Below are 4089 nucleotides of genomic sequence, written 5' to 3' on the forward strand. Positions count from 1 at the left end.
CACACACACAAAGACAAAGACAAAGACAAAGTAAGAAAGCACCCCCTAGTGGAGATGGCCATTCCACAATCCGTTCTCCTCTCAGGATTTTGGGCATGCTTGCAGAAGTGTCCAGGATGTTTTTTAAGCTGCCAAGTCCAGGACTTGAACCATGCAGTGGGCCATGTGGGATCAAGCCACCTTAACCACCACACTACCAGCTGGCCTTCTTGTTCTTCTTCCCATTAGTATATTTTGTTCCTTGTACTTTTTAGTATTTTTAAGGTATTTGCCGGTTGACATGCATTTTAATTTTTGTAATAAGAAAAAAGTCAAACCGGGACCAGCAGCTAGCATAATGGCTATGTCGCTGGACTCCCACGTAGTCGACCGCAGTTCAAGTCCTGGACCTGGTGTCTTAATCTCACGCCGGGCAGGTGTGTGTGCATGCCCAAGATCCCGAGAGGAAAACGGAGGAGAAGGGATTGTGGTGTGGCCATCCCCCCTGGGGGGTGATTTCTCACTTTCTGTCTCTCTGTCTCTCTCTGTCTGGCGAGCACACGTGCCCTATAGCAAAAACCTCTCCAAAAAAAAAAGTCAGACTTTCTCAAAACCAGGTTTCTATCTTATTCCATAAATAGAATAAAACAAGTTTTGTGGTTGTAACAGGAAAAAAATCATGCTTCTTACTAGAGCTGATAAAGAACAGTTAAAATTTTAAATTGTTTTTCTCTTGAAGAAAAATATAGATAGTTGCAATATTACATTATTATATTACACTGTACTGAAATTGGTAAATCCATACCTCTGCTTTTCTTTGTCTTATAGTGGTCATGCATGAAGGAATGATTCTGGTGGACTGGACTCATATTTAGTAAGTATTCTTTACTTTATTTCCTATTGGAATTATATTTGACCCAATTCACATTTTAAAAACAAGTTCCCTCCTTCTTTATGGATCATGGTTAGGTTTAGAGGTAGCCAAAAAGCCTTCAGACACTCTCTTTTTCTTAAGATGTTTTCAGTAAAATATAATTTTCTCCCATAATTACATGCATGCTGCCAGGCACAGACATAGCTGCTTAAGCGTAGATATATATTTACTTACTTTTCTTTTAAAAAAATTATTTTATTTAATTTTATGTATTATTATTATTTTTCAGTTTGACCAGAGAGAGAAAGAGAGAGGGAAAGTAAGAAAGCAAGCCTCTAAGTCTGGGACTTGAACTGTGGTTGACCATGTGGGAGTCTAGCACTCTGACCACCATGCCACCTACTAGCCCCACTTTTCTATAATAAAATAAATTATTGCAGGAATACATTTCTATTTCTTCTCTGTATTCTGAGCAGTTTCTGTGTGGCTAAATCAAAAACAAATTAAACCTCAGCTACTGTTACTTGGCCTGGAGTAATACTCATATCTCACTGGTTAAGGTTTATACTGTAGGGAAGCAAAATAATCCAAATGAAGGGGCGTCCCGGGAATAAGTAACAGAAAGAGACAAAGAAAAAGTTGGACAGACTCTAGATATTGGAACTATGAGTCTTTCAATAAAGTCTTGCCATTCGGGTCTTCTCTTCTGTCGGACACAGGACTTACTTGGCCATAATTCTTTCTCCATTCTCCTCCTGGGATTTCAGGCACATACACATACATGATTTTCAAGTAGCCAGGTCTGGACCTTGAACCATGGTCTGCCGTGTGGGAATCCAGCCCCTTAACCACACTACCTGCTGACCCCAGGACCTTCTTAATTATAGTGAAGTAGAAATTAAGTGCTTATCTACTACTCATTTCTGGAGAACCTTGATATATTTGCTCCTTATTTACCAGTCCTTTGTGCACATTTCCCAACATTTGATTAGTGGTTCATAACATCCTAGAAACTATCAGACTAATAAATGTATATCTATTAATCTTTACTCATTAGGTACAAATTACTGGGGCATCAGCAAGAACTACCCTGTTTCATAGCCGCTGCAGGATTTATGTAAACGGAAGAAAAGGTAGCACTAAACTGGATTTGGGAGGAAGTTCAGAGTATATATAGCACAAGAGCTTTGGTTCTTTACATGGACTGGACTTAACTGTATTGTATATGAAAAATAGTACAGATGTGCTAAGTTGTGTTTATAGTCATATTACCTCTTTGACTAGGAACTTACCAGTGGAAATTATAGAAGCTAACCATTTTGCAGCCTGTGACTTTGGCCTAGCAGCCCTAGTAATTCCCTTGGGTACACTGAGTATATTAGATAAGCAGAATGAAGATGCTTGTTTGGGCCTTTTGTTAACATCAACATAATTTTTACTTTATATTTCTCTATTTTTATTTTCAGTCCTCATATCCTCAAATTAGTTCTAACCTATAGTATTTTACTTCTGCTGAGGATGGTCTTTTATATCTCTTTTTTTTGGAGAGGTTTTTGCTATAGGGCGTGTGGGCTTGCCAGAAAGACAGAGAGAGACAGAGAGACAGAAAGCAAGAAATCACCCCTTAGGGGGGATGGCCATGCCACAATTCCTTCTCCTCCATTCTCCTCTTGGGATCTTGGGCATGCATGCATACATGCCCAGTGTGAGTTTAAGCTACCAGGTCTGGGACTCGAACTTCAGTCGACTACATGGGAATCCAGTGACAATAGCCATTACATCAACTGCTGCTTCCCAATATCTCTTATCTCTTTATTTAGGATATTTTTTTTTTTTAGTTTGCTTTAGGATGTGTGTGTGCTTGCCAGAGAGAGAGAGAGAGAGAAATCACTCCCTAGGGGGATGACCATGCCATAATCCCTTTGCCTCTGTTATCCTCTCAGGATCTGCGGCATGCACGCACACATGACTGGCATGTTTCTCAAGCTGCCAGGTCTGGGACTTGAACTGAATAGTCATCCATGTGGAATCCAGCCACCTTAACCTCTGCACCACCTGCTGGCCCTGTTTAGGAGAAATTTTAATTTTTAGAGTATTTGGAAAACTATATATTTCAGTGAATATTTTCCCATTATAAAGACCACTAACTGTAACATTGCTTGAATTGTTAATTCTGCAATATTTTTAAATGTTTGTCTTATGTGCCTTTTCTGGTTCTTATTTTGTTCCTAGGAGCTGCCTAGTAGAATTACTAACAGCTATTTTTATGTCTAATGAAAACAGCAGAAAATTCCAAGTGAACTTGATAATTTTTTATCATTTTTCTGAGAATTGTCTAGACTAAGTCTAGAGGAGGAATTAGAGGCTTATTTACCTTTAATCTGTTTTCCCACAGTTCGATTTTATTTTCACAGATTTTCAATGAGAGATTGAATATGCATGGGAGGATCCTAAGTACATCTTAAATGTAATGGAGATGTGTGCCCCAACAGGGTCACAGATTTCTACCAGGACAGCTGAGAAACTTGAAAATTCAGGTACCAATGAGAAAACAAACAGAACCTAAGTTTTATTTTACTTTTTGATGGTTTATTTTTTTATTTCATGAGAAAGAAAGACAAGCACCCTCAAAAGGGTCTCACACAGCAATCCACTAGAGGGCCAGCCCTCCAGCCCTTCAACTAGTCAGAATCATGGGCATGTGGAACCTCGATCTTCTATATGGGCTTCCAGCATTGCAGAATATTGCCTTGCCACTGGGCCACCATACCTAAGCCCATTGTTTTCACTTTTAAATTGCTGTTGGGAAAATAAGTGCACATACCCTACAACAAAAATTTTGAAAAAATGGGCCTTATTAAAATAACAGTGATTCTATTAAAGCAGCTACAGAAATTTCTCTATTTTTTAGTTGTGAGAGGACACATACGTTCACCAAAGAGAGACAATGTCTGGTATGTTTTTCATGCCACTGGGGCTGGGACTCAGACCATAGTCAGCCATGTGGGATCCTGTTCCCTTAACCACTAAGCTTCATGGCTGGCCTTTTATATATGTTTTTAAAGTTCATTGTTTCACTTTTCTTCTCTTTTTCTTCTTTTTTATTTTTATTTAATTTTCCTTAATGTGTGTGCACTTACTGGACACACACACACACACACACACACACACACACACAAAGACAAAGACAAAGAACAAGTAAGAAAGCACCCCCTAGGGGAGATGGCCATTCCACA

Source organism: Tupaia chinensis, unplaced genomic scaffold (genome assembly GCF_000334495.1).
Source record: "Tupaia chinensis unplaced genomic scaffold, TupChi_1.0 Scaffold148073_1, whole genome shotgun sequence".
NCBI lineage: Eukaryota > Metazoa > Chordata > Mammalia > Scandentia > Tupaiidae > Tupaia > Tupaia belangeri.